General features: G+C 43.4%; 1 long non-coding RNA gene across 1 annotated transcript; it reads right to left on the reverse strand.

Annotated features, from left to right (window-relative positions):
* Positions 1-3,667: 3,667 nt before the first annotated feature.
* LOC120997423 lies at positions 3,668-20,401 on the reverse strand. The gene is made up of 3 exons (XR_005778169.1): positions 20,391-20,401; positions 12,913-12,918; positions 3,668-3,805 (listed from the first exon to the last, which is right to left on the reverse strand). It is a non-coding gene; the product is annotated as an uncharacterized LOC120997423 (long non-coding RNA).
* Between the last annotated feature and the right edge of the window lie 466 nt (positions 20,402-20,867).

Genomic DNA, 20,867 nt, shown 5'->3' on the forward strand with positions numbered 1-20,867 from the left:
CCCCAACTAGCAGAAATCACACTAAGGGCCCATTCACACGACCATATATTCGTGTCCGCATCCTTTCTGCAATTTTACGGAACAGGTGCAGACCCATTAATTTCAATGGGGTCGCAAAAGTTGCGGACAGCTCACCATGTGCTGTCCGCATCCCTACTTTCCTTCCTTGGCCCTGCAAAAAAGATACAACATGTCCTATTCTTGTCTGCAAGAATAGGCATTTCTATCATAGGGCTGGCCGTTCCGTTCCGCAAAATGCGGAACGCACTCGGCCGGTATCTGTGTCTTGCGGATCCACAATTTTCGGACTGCAAAAACGGATGCAGTCGTCTAAATGAGCCCTAAGGGCTGATTCACACAACCGTATTTATGTTTCCGCATCCGTTCCTGCAATTTTGCGGAACACATACATTAAATAAGCCCTAAGGATTATGTGCGTTTTTTCCATGCAGATTTTCGTGTGGAAAAACCGCAGCGTAATACAGTACCAGCAAAGTGCATGAGATTCGACAAATGCTTTTTTTCTTAGGTGCGAAAATTGATCTGATGTGTGGGTTTGGAACTCTGCAGCCTGTCAATTATTGCGTTTTTCTTCGTACGGATGTCATACTTTTTAATGGAAGGGTGAGATCTGCAGAAAATCTGCATCAAATCAGCACCAAATGCCACATTAAAACTGCACAAAAAAACACACCAAAAATGCAATAAATAGTGCCAACTTGTGTGCGTTTTGGAGCAAATTTCTTGTGGATTTTCTGCAGAGAAATCTGCACCGTGCGCATGTACCCTAAGGGTATGTTCCCATGTGGGGTAAAGACTGAAGATTGTTGTACAGCAGCAGCCAAGTGGATGAGATTTTTAGAAAAAAAAAAGCTGTATAAAGTGTAAGGCCCCTTTCACACGGGGCGAGTTTTCCACTTGTTTGCGCAGCCGGCATCTCTTCTGTCTTGTTGTGTGAGGAATAGGACCTTTGATGACGTCACTGCACTCATCACATGGTCCATCCCATGATCTTTTACCATGGTGATGGATCATGTGACTGACCATGTGATGGACGTAGTGACGTCATCAAAGGTCCTATTCCTCACACAACAAGACAGAAGAGATGCCGGCTGCGCGAACAAGTGGATTAAGGTGAGTTACATTTTTTTTATTTATTTTTTTAACCCCTCCAGCCCTATTTTACTTTGCATTCTGTATTCAGAATGCTATTATTTTCCCTTATAACCATGTTATAAGGGAAAATAATAAAGATCGGGTCCCCATCCCGATCGTCTCCTAGCAACCGTGCGTGAAAATCGCACAGCATCCGCACTTGCTTGCGATTTTCACGCAGCCCCATTCACTTCTATGGGGCATGCGTTGCGTGAAAAATGCACAAAATAGAGCATGCTGCGATTTTCACACAACGCACAAGTGATGCGTGAAAATCACCGCTCATGTGCACAGCCCCATAGAAATGAATGGGTCCGGATTCAGTGCGGGTGCAATGCGTTCAACTCACGCATTGCACCCGCGCGGAAAACTCGCCCGTGTGAAAGGGGCCTAAATCCACAGCATGATAATTTATCCTTTGGGTATCGCTATGCAAAGGTTGAAAGTAATGGAAGACCTGCTTTCTGCAGCATTGCCACTGCAGAACACAGTCCATTTCAGGGGATGTCAAATACCCAATGCAGAAATTCCATGACTGGACTTCGGCAGCGGACTCCCTACTTGGTAACATATCCTAATCCTATCAGCTAGCTGCATTATTCACTGAACTGTTTTGCAAAGTTGGAGACCATTTATCTAGAGCAGGGATCAGCAGCCTCTGGTGCTCCAGTTGTGGTGAACCTATGACTCCCACCATGCACACTTGCTTGGATGTTCTGGGAACTCTTAAAGAAATGAATAGAGCATGCTGGGAATTGTAGTTTCAGAACAGCTGAAGTAACAGAGGTGGCTGACCCCTGATCTAGAGGAAGGCAACAGCACCACAGACTTCAGTTTTCTAGATCCCCCTTAGGGGGTTCATGACAGAGTGTGCTTGATTGTATTCAGACTTGAGGTTAGGTTGCAGGACCTCATACATCTGCTATGGTTCTTTGATAAGATTTTGGCTGTGCAGATTTTGCAGGTGAAACATATTTTTTAAACATAGGCCACCACAAGATCACATCACCGTCCATCCAGACTGACCTTAAAGGGGTTTTCCACACATGACATTTAGGATCTATCCATACTGTCAGTCCCATGGAGTGTCAGCACGCATGCCTGACCGCCACTCCGCTGACAGTCCTCCTCAGCACAGTTATGAAGAAGGAATCATCTAGTGATGGTTAGGCCCCCAACGTTTATACATGTATCATCTATCCTGATGATGGGTATAAATGGCATTTGTGGGAAAACCCATTCCATAGAACAGGCCATGGTCTGTAAGGAAAAGGGAAGAAAGGTCAGGTTCGTGTCTGTGCAGGTTTTCTGTTCTGTTCCGTTCTAGAGAAAGGCAAAGCCCGATCTATCATATGACAGAAATGAATTGCGTCCATTGATTATAATGGTGTCCGTCTGGTTTCTGTCAAGGAGCCCAGTATTTTTCCAAATAAAATAACGCAGCGTCAGAGCCTCCAAAGCAGATGAGAACCTAGCCTTTGAGGGAGTCTGTCATCAGAAAACCAGGCAAACTGCCTTGTAGGGCTAGCCCAGCTGAATGTAATGATACCTTTCATTTAGAGATCCTTTGCTTCTTTCTGGAGAAAAGTACTTTTAATCCATATGCAAATAAGCAGTTAAGTGCACCAAGGGCGGACCCAAGCCACTCTGTGCACCCTTGCTCTTCTTCATTGACAGGGTCAGGTGAGATCATTGTGAAGGGACCTGACTCTGTCAATCAAGAAGAAGAGGAAGGGGCTGGCAGAGCAAGAAGCAGGAGTAAGGATGCACAGAGTGGCTTGGGCCCGCCCCCTGTGCACTTAACTGCTCATTTGCACATGAATTAAAAGTACTTTTCTCCAGAATTGCATCAGATTGCTACGTTCAGCTGATCTAGTCCCACAAGACATTGTACCTGGTTGATCAGTAAACTTACTGGTGACAGACTAGTTGTACTGACAATGATGAACTGCTGTCACTGGAAATACGTTCCTGATGCTCTGGTACCATAAAAGCTCTTGTTATACATGTTATCTTCTATGTTCCTTCTGTTTTCCTTTACGATTTAGTTTTTCTTTAAAGTAGCACTCCCACAAGTATTTTTATTCTTTGACTTGTGAGAAAGGTCCGTGATGTAAATTGTAGTAAAAGTAACCTTCTTACCAGTCACTGTATTTGTGAGTTATAACCTCTCTTCTGATCCTCAGCTGTGTCATGTGACCAGCACTCTGATCTCTAACTGACACAGGACAGGAAATCCGTTACTTCTCAATACATGTCTATGAGACTGATATTTAGTCTTCCGTAGGAAGATACAGAGAAATTTGCTTCCTGTCCACACCTAAGATGCTGTGTTATTTGGAAAGTCAGAGTGCTGGTCACATGACACAGCTGAGGATCAGATGGGAGGATATAATTGACAAATACAGTTACTGGTAGGAAGATGACCTTCACACTACAGCTTACATCAAGTACCTTTTTAACAGGTCCGAGAATAAAAATGTTGTGGGAGTGCTTCTTTAAAGCGCAGGAAGGATATCTGTCAGTGAGATATTGCTTTCTGTGACTTTAACGTTGTTGTTTGACTGTTTCTGTGTCCACAATGTGTGCTGACAGGAAAACTCCAGTCAAAATTGAAACCCAGACAATCAGATCGTGTTCTCTCTGTACGCTTCCTGTATTCACGGTACAGTATGGTTTCCACATTGTAGCAGGAAACAGTGTGTCATGTGACTGATAAGCTCCACCCATTGTAGGAAGTCAAACAAAATGATGTACTGCGTGACCTAACAAATGTGAACTCTAAAGGAGATTTATTCATCTTCATTTCATTTTCATATACTTTTCATATAATTCTATACTGAAGAATCAGGGCGGAGATGTTTGGAGGTTAAATCTTTTCACTCATAGTTGCCAACAGTCTCAAATTTGCTGGGACTGTCAAAGACAATCCTGGCAGATATGGCTTGTTTTGGTTAGGAAAATGGGTGAGGCTTATGTAAACCACGCCCTCAAAGTGGGTGTTGCCTGTGTTTAGGGGTGGGGCTTAAATGTTTCAAGTTTACCAACAAAAAAGTTTTTTTAAGTATGCTAGCTAATCTGGCACGTTACTAATATTGTTGATTATGTCCATTTTTCATTGCTCACCTTTAATGTCTCAATACAGGTAACTTCTGAAAACTCTTGTTGGACCTTATTTCAGCATCAGCAGACCTACGATATTCATTGCAGTGGCGTACATAGAGGAGGGGGGCCCCATTATGGTGCTGGGTTACATTACTCTGGACAGAGGGATCCCTGGTTGTCCCCCCCCATGCCCCTTACCATGACACTTGGGCCAACTCATCATCCCCATGGTCGCTAACAATGCAGTTCCTCAGTAGATGAGAGTCCTGCACAAGTTCTTGTCACCTAGTAGCAAAGGGAATGAGACCAACCAGGGTTAGACTCCATCTCTTCAAGGGCCCCCATAGCAGCCACATGTCTGCTGCTGCCATGGTATGTGCGCCTTTGACTCATTGAGTACAGACCTAAACTACTGAATCGCAAGTAGTCAGGAATTCCACTGTGGCTACCAAGACAGAAGGATACGTGATCTCTATGTTTCAGGATGGTACCAGCAGAAACGTCTTAGGTTCTAACGTAATAATATTTTACGGCGTCTCCGGTTTATTTTACAGCACCACCATAAATTTTTACAACAAAACTAAGAACATTGATTATTTTATTTTTTTAACTGTATGTGCACTAGATGACTACAGATGGATAGAATATGTGTCCGCATTAAGTCTTGTGCCCTGTTTTTTTTATGTATTTTCCATTCTTCGCGCCTTCTGTTGTGATTACGATTTTCTAATCTTCATATAGAATTACCAATTCAATAAACTGTTTGTCTACTGTAGCATCGCAGTGGGTTCCTAGAGTTCTTCGTCTCGTCTCTTCTTGTCAGAATGACTCGACCCCTCTCTTTCTTCACAAAAATCACACATGTAAACGGTTGTGCTGTCCACAATATTCAAACTTATGGGGTCAAACAATCGTACAAGCGATTGTTCATTCTCATGCAGTGTGATGATTGCTGCATTTAAATGTACCAAACAAGTGCCAATCGTTATGCTCTATCGTTGATTGCTGCTCATTTACAAGCAGATTATCTACTTATGTAAATGGGCCCTTATCAGGGGCTTAGACAGATCTCATAGGGCCCCATAGCAAAACTTAGTGTGGGCCCCCTGCACCTCGTTTCCCAGTAAACATGCATCACTCCCAGGCAATGCAGAACATCCACAGCCCCAGATTTCTGACATTTTTTTTTATTTTTTATATCAAGTGGAAGAATTTTTAATAAAATACAAATTGTATTAAAAAAGTTGCGTTTGGCTTTACCTACTTTATCTGAGCTTCGGAAAAAAGTAGAACAGGTGCTTCCAATATATGGCGCTTATTCTGAACACCATTTTTCTCAATGTATTTACACCAGAAAACTGTCAAAAACACATTGATAAATCTCCAGCTTCTCTTCTATTACAAAGCTAGCTGCCTGCAGCCACCACTAGGGGGAGCCCAGTAACTACAACTACAATGGAAGCTGTAATCATCTCTTTGCATGGAGCTCCCCCTAGTGGCAGCTGCATGAAAATGCTGTGTTTTCAAGCAGGGAAGAGAAGAACAAGTTCAATGCCAGGCCCTCCCTTCCCCCCGACCCCATAGCAGTTATTTGGTCTGCCTCTATTTCCGGTACGCCACTGGTAGGTGCTGTACTGCCGTTCCCACAATACAAAAATAAGGTGCATCAAACCTAAAGCATAAAACAGTTCTTAACAGATACCATTGACTACTGGGCCTCAATCAGACCATGGTCCACGCTTACATGGAGTTTATATGTTCTCCCAGTAAGAAGTAACCAGTGCTGCTCATGAAGATACATATAAAAGGATACCAGTGCCCAGAGGATGATGAAGAGGGAGGCACGGATGTCAAAACTGCCTTACTCGCTGATTTTGTATGGTCACAATTTACATTCTGCTGCTTACACAAACCTTTTGGCAGTTTACAAGGCTCTTCTTACTCTTGCCTGAACCTTAGTTTCATGTAAAATAAAACTTGAAAACATCAGATTGGTTGAAAACAGAATGGAGGGGGTCCTACGGCTGGGATCCCCACTGATCAGGGGTCCCATATCCCCTTGCAGCTACGGTGAAATGAATGGAGAGGCTGGTTGCACATGCGCATGGCCGCTCCCTTCATTTCTATGGGAGTTCCGGAGATAGCTGAGTAAGCGCTCCACTATCTGCGGAATTCCCATAGAGATGAATAGGATAGGGGATAACTTCTAACAGCCGGAATACGCCTTTAATCGCTTTGCAATGTCATCTTCTGTTCTTAACAAAATGCTTCTGTAAGACTCCTCAGCCTGTCTGTTAGTATCTGTTTATTGGGTGTCGTTAAAGAGAACCTTTCACTGATTACAACATGAGGACAGAAAGCATATGTGTAAAATAGACTTTAGTTAACCCCTTAATTCATAATGCTGTAGGCTGTACATGTATGGCAATAGGCGCAAGGGCTTGTATGGAGCTGGCTATTGTGCTGAGTCCGCTCCATACATGGCGGGTGCTGGCGGTATAATACAGCAGGCACCTGGTCACAATAACTGGGAGCAGTGATGATGCCGAAATTGGTCATTTAACCCTTCAGATACTGCAATCAATAGTGATTGAGGCATCAGTGAGCTTAGGCAGAGGGAGGGGGCTCATAGACCATAATAGTTTTCTTTTATAGTTTATAGAGCAAGCGATCAGAAGATACCAGGTTATAGCCACCTAAGGGTTATAAAAAAAATAAAGTTTAAATAAATAAAAACCTTAACCCTTCCTGACATGGCGTTTTTGCATTTTCGCTCCCTGCCTTCCCAGACCCATAACTTTTTTATTTTTCTATTTACATAACCGTATGAGGGGTTGTTTTTTGCAGGAGAAGTTGTACTTTCTAATGTCACTATTTAACCACTTACCGTCACACTAACGCCGAAAGGCGTCATCTCTGCGGCGCTCCCAGGTCACACTAACGCCGATTGGCGTCATCTCGCGTGAGCCGAGATTTCCTGTGAACGCGCGCACACAGGCGCGCGCGCTCACAGGAACGGAAGGTAAGAGAGTTGATCTCCAGCCTGCCAGCGGCGATCGTTCGCTGGCAGGCTGGAGATGTGTTTTTTTTAACCCCTAACAGGTATATTAGACGCTGTTTTGATAACAGCGTCTAATATACCTGCTACCTGGTCCTCTGGTGGTCCCCTTTGTTTGGATCGACCACCAGAGGACACAGGTAGCTCAGTAAAGTAGCACCAAGCACCACTACACTACACCCCCCCCCGTCACTTATTAACCCCTTATTAGCCCCTGATCACCCTGATCACCCCATATAGACTCCCTGATCACCCCCCTGTCATTGATTACCGCCCTGTCATTGATCACACCCCTGTAAAGTTCCATTCAGACGTCCGCATGATTTTTACGGATCCACTGATAGATGGATCGGATCCTGCAAAACGCACACGGACGTCTGAATGGAGCCTTACAGGGGCGTGATCAATGACTGTGTTGATCACCCCATATAGACTCCCTCATCACCCCCCTGTCATTGATCACACCCCTGTAAAGCTCCATTCAGACGTCCGCATGATTTTTACGGATCCACTGATAGATGGATCGGATCCGCAAAACGCACACGGACGTCTGAATGGAGCCTTACAGGGGCGTGATCAATGACTGTGGTGATCACCCCATATAGACTCCCTGATCACCCCCCTGTCATTGATTACCGCCCTGTCATTGATCACACCCCTGTAAAGCTCCATTCAGACGTCCGCATGATTTTTACGGATCCACTGATAGATGGATCGGATCCGCAAAACGCACACGGACGTCTGAATGGAGCCTTACAGGGGCGTGATCAATGACTGTGGTGATCACCCCATATAGACTCCCTCATCACCCCCCTGTCATTGATCACACCCCTGTAAAGTTCCATTCAGACGTCCGCATGATTTTTACGGATCCACTGATAGATGGATCGGATCCGCAAAACGCACACGGACGTCTGAATGGAGCCTTACAGGGGCGTGATCAATGACTGTGGTGATCACCCCATATAGACTCCCTGATCACCCCCCTGTCATTGATTACCCCCCTGTCATTGATCACCCCCCTGTAAAGCTCCATTCAGACGTCCGCATGATTTTTACAGATCCACTGATAGATGGATCGGATCCGCAAAACGCATACGGACGTCTGAATGGAGCCTTACAGGGGCGTGATCAATGACTGTGGTGATCACCCCATATAGACTCCCTCATCACCCCCCTGTCATTGATCACACCCCTGTAAAGCTCCATTCAGACGTCCGCATGATTTTTACGGATCCACTGATAGATGGATCGGATCCGCAAAACACATACAGGCGTCTCCCTGGAGCCTTCCAGGGGGGGTGATCACCCCATATAGACTCCCTGATCACCCCCCTGTCATTGATCACCGCCCCTGTCATTGATCACCCCCCCCTGTCAGGCTGCATTCAGATGTCCGTATGATTTTTACGGATCCACGGATACATGGATCGGATCCGCAAAACACATACGGACATCTGAATGGAGCCTTATAGGGGGGTGATCAATGACAGGGGGGTGATCACCCCATATAGACTCCCTGATCACCCCCCTGTCATTGATCACCCCCCCTGTCATTGATCACCCCCCCTGTCATTGATCACCCCCCTGTCATTGATCACCCCCCTGTCATTGATCACCCCTCTGTAAGGCTCCATTTAGACATTTTTTTGGCCCAAGTTAGCGGAAATTATTATTTTTTTCTTACAAAGTCTCATATTCCACTAACTTGTGTCAAAAAATTAAATCTCACATGAACTCACCATACCCCTCACGGAATCCAAATGCGTAAAAATTTTTAGACATTTATATTCCAGACTTCTTCTCACGCTTTAGGGCCCCTAGAATGCCAGGGCAGTATAAATACCCCACATGTGACCCCATTTCGGAAAGAAGACACCCCCAGGTATTCCGTGAGGGGCATATTGAGTCCATGAAAGATTGAAATTTTTGTCCCAAGTTAGCGGAAAGGGAGACTTTGTGAGAAAAAAATAAAAAATATCAATTTCCGCTAACTTGTGCCAAAAAAAAAAAAATTCTATGAACTCGCCATGCCCCTCATTGAATACCTTGGGGTGTCTTCTTTCCAAAATGGGGTCACATGTGGGGTATTTATACTGCCCTGGCATTCTAGGGGCCCCAAAGCGTGAGAAGAAGTCTGGTATCCAAATGTCTAAAAATGCCCTCCTAAAAGGAATTTGGGCACCTTTGCGCATCTAGGCTGCAAAAAAAGTGTCACACATCTGGTATCGCCGTACTCAGGAGAAGTTGGGGAATGTGTTTTGGGGTGTCATTTTACATATACCCATGCTGGGTGAGATAAATATCTTGGTCAAATGCCAACTTTGTATAAAAAAATGGGAAAAGTTGTCTTTTGCCAAGATATTTCTCTCACCCAGCATGGGTATATGTAAAATGACACCCCAAAACACATTCCCCAACTTCTCCTGAATACGGCAATACCACATGTGTGACACTTTTTTGCAGCCTAGGTGGGCAAAGGGGCCCATATTCCAAAGAGCACCTTTCGGATTTCACAGGTCATTTCCCTACTTACCACACATTAGGGCCCCTGGAAAATGCCAGGGCAGTATAACTACCCCACAAGTGACCCCATTTTGGAAAGGAGACACCCCAAGGTATTCCATGAGGGGCATGGCGAGTTCCTAGAATTTTATATTTTTTGTCACAAGTTAGTGGAAAATGATGATTTTTTTTTGATTTTTTTTTCTTACAAAGTCTCATATTCCACTAACTTGTGACAAAAAATAAAAACTTCCATGAACTCACTATGCCCATCAGCGAATACCTTGGGGTGTCTTCTTTCCAAAATGGGGTCACTTGTGGGGTAGTTATACTGCCCTGGCATTCTAGGGGCCCACATGTGTGGTAAGGAGTTTGAAATCAAATTCTGTAAAAAATGACCAGTGAAATCCGAAAGGTGCTCTTTGGAATATGGGCCCCTTTGCCCACCTAGGCTGCAAAAAAGTGTCACACATGTGGTATCTCCGTATTCAGGAGAAGTTGGGGAATGTGTTTTGGGGTGTCATTTTACATATACCCATGCTGGGTGAGAGGAATATCTTGGCAAAAGACAACTTTTCCCATTTTTTTATACAAAGTTGGCATTTGACCAAGATATTTCTCTCACCCAGCATGGGTATATGTAAAATGACACCCCAAAACACATTCCCCAACTTCTCCTGAGTACGGCGATACCAGATGTGTGACACTTTTTTGCAGCCTAGGTGGGCAAAGGGGCCCATATTCCAAAGAGCACCTTTCGGATTTCACTGGCCATTTTTTACAGAATTTGATTTCAAACTCCTTACCACACATTTGGGCCCCTAGAATGCCAGGGCAGTATAACTACCCCACAAGTGACCCCATTTTGGAAAGAAGACATCCCAAGGTATTCGCTGATGGGCATAGTGAGTTCATGTAAGTTTTTTTTTTTTGTCACAAGTTAGTGGAAAATGATGATTACTTATTTTTTTTCTTACAAAGTCTCATATTCCACTAACTTGTGACAAAAAATAAAAACTTCCATGAACTCACTATGCCCATCAGCGAATACCTTGGGGTGTCTTCTTTCCAAAATGGGGTCACTTGTGGGGTAGTTATACTGCCCTGGCATTCTAGGGGCCCAAATGTGTGGTAAGGAGTTTGAAATCAAATTCTGTAAAAAATTACCAGTGAAATCCGAAAGGTGCTCTTTGGAATATGGGCCCCTTTGCCCACCTAGGCTGCAAAAAAGTGTCACACAGGTGGTATCTCCGTATTCAGGAGAAGTTGGGGAATGTGTTTTGGGGTGTCATTTTACATATTCCCATGCTGGGTGAGAGAAATATCTTGGCAAAAGACAACTTTTACCATTTTTTTATACAAAGTTGTCTTTTGCCAAGATATTTCTCTCACCCAGCATGGGTATATGTAAAATGACACCCCAAAACACATTCCCCAACTTCTCCTGAATACGGAGATACCACATGTGTGACACTTTTTTGCAGCCTAGGTGGGCAAAGGGGCCCATATTCCAAAGAGCACCTTTCGGATTTCACTGGTCATTTTTTACAGAATTTGATTTCAAACTCCTTACCACACATTTGGGCCCCTAGAATGCCAGGGCAGTATAACTACCCTACAAGTGACCCCATTTTGGAAAGAAGACATCCCAAGGTATTCGCTGATGGGCATAGTGAGTTCATGGAAGCTTTTATTTTTTGTCACAAGTTAGTGGAATATGAGACTTTGTAAGAAAAAAAAAAAAATCATCATTTTTCGCTAACTTGTGACAAAAAGTAAAAAGTTCTATGAACTCACTATGCCCATCAGCGAATACCTTAGGGTGTCTACTTTCCGAAATGGGGTCATTTGTGGGGTGTTTGTACTGTCTGGGCATTGTAGAACCTCAGGAAACATGACAGGTGCTCAGAAAGTCAGAGCTGCTTCAAAAAGCGGAAATTCACATTTTTGTATCATAGTTTGTAAACGCTATAACCTTTACCCAAACCATTTTTTTTTTACCCAAACATTTTTTTTTTATCAAAGACATGTAGAACAATAAATTTAGAGCAAAATTTATATATGGATGTCGTTTTTTTTGCAAAATTTTACAACTGAAAGTGAAAAATGTCATTTTTTTGCAAAAAAATCGTTAAATTTCGATTAATAACAAAAAAAGTAAAAATGTCAGCAGCAATGAAATACCACCAAATGAAAGCTCTATTAGTGAGAAGAAAAGGAGGTAAAATTCATTTGGGTGGTAAGTTGCATGACCGAGCAATAAACCGCTAAAGTTGTGGAGTGCCGATTTGTAAAAAAAGGGCCTGGTCTTTAGGGGGGTATAAACCTGTGGTCCTTAAGTGGTTAATATTACATAGGATGTAGTGGGAAAAAATTCCAAATGGAGTGGAATTGGAAAAAAACACAATTCCGCCACAGTTTTATGGGTTTATTTTTTACACACCTGTAAATCTGACTTGTGCTCTCCAGGTCTGTACGAATCCGACAATAACACATATGTATAGTTTTTCTTGCACTTTAATATAAAAAAAAAAACTTTTGGCATTTTTTTTTTCTTTTCCATCTCCATATTCTGACGCCCATAACTTTTTTTTATAGTTTTCTACGCAGATGTGTGGGAGTTTATTTTTTCGGGATGATCTGTAGTTTTGGCTAATACCATTTTGGGGTGTGTATGACTTTTTAATCACTTTTTATTCAATTATTTGATGTGATGAAAAAATGGTGACTCAAGTATTTATTTATTTTTTCCCTGCTACGCCATTCAAAGTATGGGCTGACTTTTTAAAATATTTTAATACTACGGGCGTTTTCGCATGTGGCGATATCCATGATGTTATTTTTTTAAATGGTTTATTTATTTTTATTTTGGGGAAAGGGGAGGTGATTTTAATATAAAAAATAGTTTTTTACTTTTTAATTTTTTTTATTAGATCCCCAAGTGGACACCAACTTGCAATTATAAGATTGCAACTTGTACAGAATAATGGAAAATGGTACTGAAATCACTATTCATTACTGAAATCACTATCACAGTTCAGTTGTAACGGGACGCCGAAGGCGCACTTGGTCTCCCATCAGCCGCAGACCTGCTGCTTAGCTACGGGTGCGAGCATCTGTGTTTGGCCTCGTTCCCAGGGCGGCCTTGCTAGCTGTCTGTCGTGCCATGTGACGCTGTGTACTTTATTGTTATTTAGCTACCTCTGAAATTGAACCTCGATCCGCCTCTTGACACCTCATCTGCCTACTCCCTGTACCTTGACGCTACCTCTAGGATTTTGACCTCGGCTTGTTTACGGATTTGTCTTTGCCTCTTCCCTTGTTCTGACATGACCTCCTGGACTGACCTCGGCTAGTTGACCCGCCTCGCCTTCCGTTTTTGTTCTACCTCTTGTCCGCTTATTGTAACTTCTCAGTGGCTGTCCTCTTCCCTGCTGTCTCTTTCTCTCTGCTTGCACTTAGCAGGTTAGGGACTGTCGCCCAGTTGCGCTCCGTCACCTAGGGCGGGTGGTGCAAGTAGGCAGGGACAGGGGACCGGGTGGCAGCTCAGGGGGTGCACCTCCGCTCTATCTTGATTCCCGTGACTCTACCCGTGACATCAGTGCTGCCACCTAGTGGCCTGAACTGGGATATACTAATAATGAGTCTGGAAGCCTAGTAGAAGCTCCGGCTCATTATTACAACAGGGCACATTCCCCCATCTCCACGGGAGGGGGGGGGGGCGAGCGCACCTGAACCGGAAGTGCGCGCTTCCGGTTTTTAGCACTCAGATACTGTGTTCACATTTATGTTGACAATTTCTACACAAGTGTGCCCCTCTTCAGGCGTTTGTTCCTAGAACAGATTGGCTGCTGTGGCTCCGCGCGACCTAGTCGCCGGGGCTTCCCCCAACGGCTCGTCACCACTCGTCTTGCAAGATGGGAGAGGGCTGCCTTGTGTAACGAAGAACTGCTCGCGGTGAAATGGAGAGACAAGCGTGACGTTTACATGCTCTCCTCCATTCACGCAGACACGACAATCCAAATAGAACGAGCAACCCGTGTCATTGAAAAGCCCCTCTCAGTCCACGACTATAATTTGCTCATGGGAGGGGTGGACTTCAATGACCAGATGTTGGCTCCTTATTTAGTTTCCCGACGCACCAGACGCTGGTATAAGAAGGTGTCTGTATATTTGATTTAATTGGCTGCCTATAATAGTTTTGTTCTCTACAGTAAGGCTGGGAGAACAAGATCCTTCCTCAAATTTCAGGAAGAGATCATCGAGAACCTCCTGTATCCAGGAGGTTCTGTGGCCCCATCCACCAGTGTAGTGAGCCGTCTACACGAGCGACATTTCCCCAGTGTCGTTGCTGGTACCTCAACCCAAGCGCCCCCCCGAAAAAGATGTTGTGTCTGTAGCAGGAGTGGAATAAGGCGTGACACCCGCTATTTCTGTCCTGACTGCCCTGACCACCCTGCCCTATGCTTAGGGGAGTGTTTCCGGAAGTACCACACACAGGTACACCTAGCATAGGGATTGCATCTCACAGGACAGGCACACAGGGCTATTAGGGCCCTTTCACTCACAGCTGCTGCAAACCTCTCCTTTCACCTGGGACAAAGTGCATAATGTACTTCGCCACATCTCTGGGCGATTTGCGCTTTGCACATTGTTCCAAAAGTTCAATAAAGTTTATAAAAGTTAATGTTCCATTCAAATGTTATATAAAGTTAATGTTAATAAATTTATTGCGTTGCGGCCTGTTTTTTTTTTTTTTTGACCTTCTAGGTGGACCAACCGATGAACGAGCTGCAGCACTGATGTGCATTCTGACAGAAGCATTGCACTGCTGTCAGATTACACAAAAGTCGGTGTATGCGGCGCTGCAAGACGAGATTTCTTCTCTGCAGTAAAAAAGATAAGTTTGCCGAGGCATATGAGCTGAGGGGCGGTGTTCCTATGCTTTGGCAAACACTTTGTATATAAAAAAATTTTTTTTTAAATTCCGGCAATGATTTATTCATCCACATCGATTGATGTGAATGGAGAAATCGGGTTTGCCAGGGCATATGGGCTGAGTGGGTTTGGATGTTGGGCGGAGCTCCTATGTCCTGGCAGACGCCTTTCCCCTCCTTTTTTTTTTTTGGCAGAGATTTTTTCATCCACATTGATCGATGCGAATGAAGAAATCTGTGCCGTTCATTTTTTCTTTCAGCCCAGAGGCTAAACGGAAAAAAAAAATCTCATTACCCGTATGCTCAATATAAGGAGAATAGCAGAAATTCCTAATGCTGGCCATACATGTAATGATTGCGGAGACCCTCAAATGCCAGGGCAGTACAAGCACCCCACAAATGACCCAATTTTGGAAAGAAGACACCCCAAGGAATTCGCTGAGGGGCATATTGAGTCCATGAAAGATTGAACTTTTTGTCCCAAGTTAGCGGAAAGGGAGACTTTGTGAGTAAAAAACAAAAAAATATCAATTTCCGCTAACTTGTGCAAAAAAAAAAAAATCTTCTATGAACTCGCCATGCCCTCATGGAATACCTTGGGGTGTCTTCTTTCCAAAATGGGGTCACATGTGGGGTATTTATACTGCCCTGGCATTTTAGGGGCCCTAAAGCGTGAGAAGAAGTCTGGAATCCAAATGTCTAAAAATGCCCTCCTAAAAGGTACTCATTGGAATTTGGGCCCCTTTGCCCACCTAGGCTGCAAAAAAGTGTCACACATGTGGTATCGCCGTACTCAGGAGAAGTTGGGCAATGTGTTTTGGGGTGTCTTTTTACATATACCCATGCTCTCTCTAAAATGACAACTTTGTATAAAAAAATGGGAAAAGTTGTCTTTTACAGAGATATTTCTCTCACCCAGTATGGGTATATGTAAAAATACACCCCAAAACACATTGCCCTACTTCTTCTGAGTACGGCGATACCACATGTGTGACACTTTTTTGCAGCCTAGGTGGGCAAAGGGGCCCAAATTCTAAAGAGCACCTTTAGGATTTCACAGGGCATTTTTTACGTATTTGGATTTCAAACTACTTCTCACGCTTTAGGTCCCCTAAAATGCCAGGGCAGTATAACTACCCCACAAGTGACCCCATTTTGGAAAGAAGACACCCCAAGGTATTTCGTGAGGGGCATGGCGAGTTCATGTAAAATTTTATTTTTTGTCACAAGTTAGTGGAATATGAGACTTTGTAAGAAAAAAAAAAAAAAATAAATCATTTTCCGCTAACTTGTGCCAAAAAAAATAAAATTCTAGGAACTCGCCATGCCCCTCACGGAATACCTTGGGGTGTATTCTTTCCAAAATGGGGTCACTTGTGGGGTATTTATACTGCCCTGGCATTTTAGGGGACCTAAAGCGTGAGAAGTAATTTGGAATCCAAATGCGTAGAAAATGCCCTCTGAAATCCAAAAGGTGCTCTTTAGAATTTGGGCCCCTTTGCGCACCTAGGCTGCAAAAAAGTGTCACACATGTAGTATCGCCGTACTCAGGAGAACTTGGGCAATGTGTTTTGGGGTGTCTTTTCACATATACCCATGCTGGGTGAGAGAAATATCTCTCTAAAATGACAACTTTGTATAAAAAAATTGGAAAAGTTGTCATTTACAGAGATATTTCTCACACACAGTATGGGTATATGTAAAAATACACCCCAAAACACATTTCCCTACTTCTTCTGAGTACGGCGATACCACATGTGTGACACTTTTTTGCAGCCTAGGTGCGCAAAGGGGCCCAAATTCCAAAGAGTATCTTTACGATTTCACAGGGCATTTTTTACGCATTTGGATTCCAGACTTCTTCTCACACTTTAGGACCCCTAAAATGCAAGGGCAGTATAAATGCCCCACAAGTGACCCCATTTTGGAAAGAAGACACCCCAAGGTATTCCGTGAGGGGTATGGTGAGTTCATGTAAAATTTTATTTTTTGTCACAAGTTAGTGGAATATGAGACTTTGTAAGAAAAAAATAAAAATAAAAATCATTTTCCGCTAACTTGTGACAAAAAATAAAAACTTCCATGAACTCACTATGCCCATCAGCGAATACCTTGGGGTGTCTACTTTCTGAAATGGGGTCATTTGTGGGGTGTTTCTACTGTCTGGGCATTGTAGAACCTCAGGAAACATGACAGGTGCTCAGAAAGTCAGAGCTGTTTCAAAATGCGGAAATTCACATTTTTGTACCATAGTTTGTAAACGCTATAACTTTTGCGCAAACCAATAAATATACACTTATTGCATTTTTTTTTATCAAAGACATGTAGAACAATAAATTTAGAGAAAAATGTATATAGAAATGTAGTTTTATTTGAAAAATTTTACAACTGAAAGTGAAAAATGTCATTTTTTTGCTAAAATTTCGGTCAATTTCGATTAATAACAAAAAAAGTAAAAATGTCAGCAGCAATGAAATACCACCAAATGAAAGCTCTATTAGTGAGAAGAAAAGGAGGTAAAATTCATTTGGGTGGTAAGTTGTATGACCGAGCAATAAACCGTGAAAGTAGTGTAGTGCAGAATTGTAAAAAGTGGTCTGGTCATTAAGGGGGTTTAAGCTAGGGGAGCTGAGGTGGTTAAAGAGGACCTTTCAACTCTCCTGACATGCCTTGTTTAATAGCTTCATGCATTCCCCATGTAATAACCATTCTGGAGCATCTATTCTTATGGCTCTATGTTGTGCCATTCCTTTATTATTTCTACTAGAAGTTACATATTAATTGCTAGCAGTCTGCAGTAAGGGTACAGAGGGGAGGTAACCAGTTTGGGGGGGGGGGGGGGTGTACCTGCACAGACTGACTCTATCCAATCAGTGCTGCCATTGTCAGACTGTGCAGGTACACCCCCCAACGGGTTACCTCCCCTCTGTACCCTTACTGCAGACTGCTAGCAATTCATTTGTAACTTCTAGTAGAAATAATAAAGGAATGGCACAACATGGAGCCATAAGAATAGATGTTCCAGAATGGTTATTACATTGGGAATGCATGAAGCTATTAAACAAGGCATGTCAGGAGAGGTGACAGGTCCTCTTTAACACTTTTCCTGTCTCTATGTTTAAACTGTTACAAAAGGGGTTGGAACTCACAACCTCAAGAGACAGAAGCCTTCCCAGTTGTGCTACAAGACACACTGTTGTCTAGCAGAAGACTTTCTGTAGCTAGAAATCTGCATTAGGGTCCATTCACACATCCGTGTGTGTTTTGCGGATCCGCAAAACACGGACAGCAGCAATGTGCGTTCGCTGCCGGTTAAAGGACCTGTGGTGACGTCACATCATATGGTCCAATCACATGGTCCATCACAGTGGTGATGGATCATGTGATTGGACCATGTGATGAGCTCAGTGACGTCACCACAGGTCCTTTGACAGGTCCTGAAAAAAAGAACAGGAGACCGGCAGCTACGCGATCAATTGGAGGAGGTGAGTTAATTTTTTTTTATTTTTTAACCCTCAATTGACCTTGTACTAAGCATTCTGTATTAAAGAATGCTATTATTTTCACTTATAACCATGTTATAAGGGAAAATAATTACATCTACACACCACCGAACCCAAACCTGAACTTCAGTGAAGAAGTTCGGGTCTGGGTACCACATTCAGTTTTTTATCACGCGCGTGCAAAACGCATTGCACCTGCGCGATAAAAATTGAACAACTGACTGAAATTGCGTACCTACTCGCGCGGGTTTGCCGCAATGCACTCGGGACGCATCCTGAACAAATCCGTCACGCCCGTGTGAACCCAGCCTTAGTATGAATATAAAATATACACCTCTGTATACCAGGCCATTGGGATAACAATATAAGGCCTCATGCACACAAAAGTATTTTCTTTCTGTGTCCGTTTCCATTTTTTCTGTGGACCGTATACAGAACTATTCATTTCAATGGGTCCACAAAAAAACGGAAGTTACTCCATGTGCATTCTGTTTCCGTATGTCCGTATTTCCGTTCTGCAAAAATATAAAACATGTCCTATTATTGTCCGCATTACGGACAAGGATAGGACTGTTCTATTAGGGGCCAGCTGTTCTGCTCCGCAAAATACGGAATGCACACGAACGTTATCCGTATTTTTTGTGGATCCGTTTTTTTGCGGACCACAAAATACATATGGTCGTGTGCATGAGGCCTTAGTCTAATTTATTTAATAATAACAAAAATATAATGGAGCAAAATAAATTACAATAAACACATTATCTCTCTCTTTAAAAAAAAATTACTATATATAAAAAAGTATATATATATTTTAGTACACCTGGTAAAGCAGGAGTCTTTTACAAAAAACTCATGAGTTCAAGTCCTGGGGTAGCGGCAAAAGACTGATTTATTTAGTAATCACACAAATAAATTATTTATAAATCTATTTATTTAGCCTACTTTCACACTGGCGTTTTGGCTTTCCGTTTCTCAGATCCGTTCAGGGCTCTGACAAGCGGTCCAAAGCGAATCAGTTTTGCCGTTAATGCATTCTGAATGGAAAAGGATCTGCTCAGAATGCATCAGTTTGCCTCCGTTCCGTCTCCGTTCCGCTTTGGAAGCGGACACCAAAACGCTAACTGCAGTGTTTTGGTGTCCGTCTGATGAAACTGAACCAAACGGATCCGTCCTGACACACAATGTAAGTCAATTACACAATCTGGCACAATAGAAAACGGATCCGTTCTCCATTGACTTTCAATGGTGTTCAAGTTCACGGATCCCTCTTGGCTATGTTACAGATAATACAAACGGATCCGTCCTGAACGGATGCAGACGGTTGTATTATCTGAACGGATCCATCTGTGCAGAGGAATGACGGTTCCGCATCAAATGCGAGTGTGACAGTAGCCTTAGTAATGACAAAAATATAATGGAGCAAATTAGGTCATCAATAGTAAAAGTCAGGACAACCCCTTTAACAATAGACACTTTTTAGCTCTTTTCTGTTATATTTATATCGACAGGGGATATAAAAAGTCTACACACCCCTGTTAAAATGTCAGGTTTCTGTGATGTAAAAAAATTAGACAAAGATAAATCATTTCAGAACTTTTTCCACCTTTTACTGTGACCTATAAACTGTACAACTCAATTGAAAAACAAACTGAAATCTTTTAGGTGGAGGGAAGAAAACAAAAAAAAACTAAAATGATGTGGCTGCATAAGTGTGCACCCCCTCTTATAACTGGGGATGTAGCTGTGTTCAGAATTAAGCAATCACATTCAAAATCCTGTTAAATAGGAGTCAGCATACACCTGCCATCATTTAAAGTGCCTCTGATTAACCCAAAATAAAGTTCAGCTGCTCTAGTTGGTCTTTCCTGAAATTTTCTTAGTCGCATCCCACAGCAAAAGCCATGGTCCACAGAGAGATTCCAAAGCATCAGAGGGATCTCATTGTTAAAAGGTATCAGTCAGGAGAAGGGTACAAAATAATTACCAAGGCAATAGATATACCATGGAACACAGTGAAGACAGTCATCATCAAGTGGAGAAAATATGGCCAACAGTGACATTACCAAGAACTGAATGTCCCTCCAAAATGGATGAAATGACAAGAAGAAAACTTGTCTGGGAGGCTACCAAGAGGCCTACAGCAACATTAACCACCTCAGCCCCCCTAGCTTAAAGAGGACCTTTCACCAGAGGAAAGCCTCTAAACTAACTATACAGAGGTGTAGAGCGGCGCCCAGGGATCCCCCTGCACTTACTGTTATCCCCGGGCGCCGCTCCGTTCGCCCGGTACAGCCTCCGGTATGTAAGGAGTTAGGCTCCACCCATTTGATCCTGCCGGCGTCTTCTTCTCCTATGCTGTAGCGCTGGCCAATGGCAGCGCTCAGCTCATAGCCTGGCTATGAGCTGAGCGCTGCCATTGGCCAGCGCTACAGCATAGGAGAAGAAGACGCCGGCAGGATCAAATGGGTGGAGCCTAACTCCTTACATCCCGGAGGCTGTACCGGGCGAACGGAGCGGCGCCCGGGGATAACAGTAAGTGCAGGGGGATCCCTGGGCGCCGCTCTACACCTCTGTATAGTTAGTTTAGAGGCTTTCCTCTGGTGA

The sequence above is a fragment of the Bufo bufo genome, chromosome 4, assembly GCF_905171765.1.
Source record: "Bufo bufo chromosome 4, aBufBuf1.1, whole genome shotgun sequence".
Taxonomy (NCBI): Eukaryota; Metazoa; Chordata; class Amphibia; order Anura; family Bufonidae; genus Bufo; species Bufo bufo.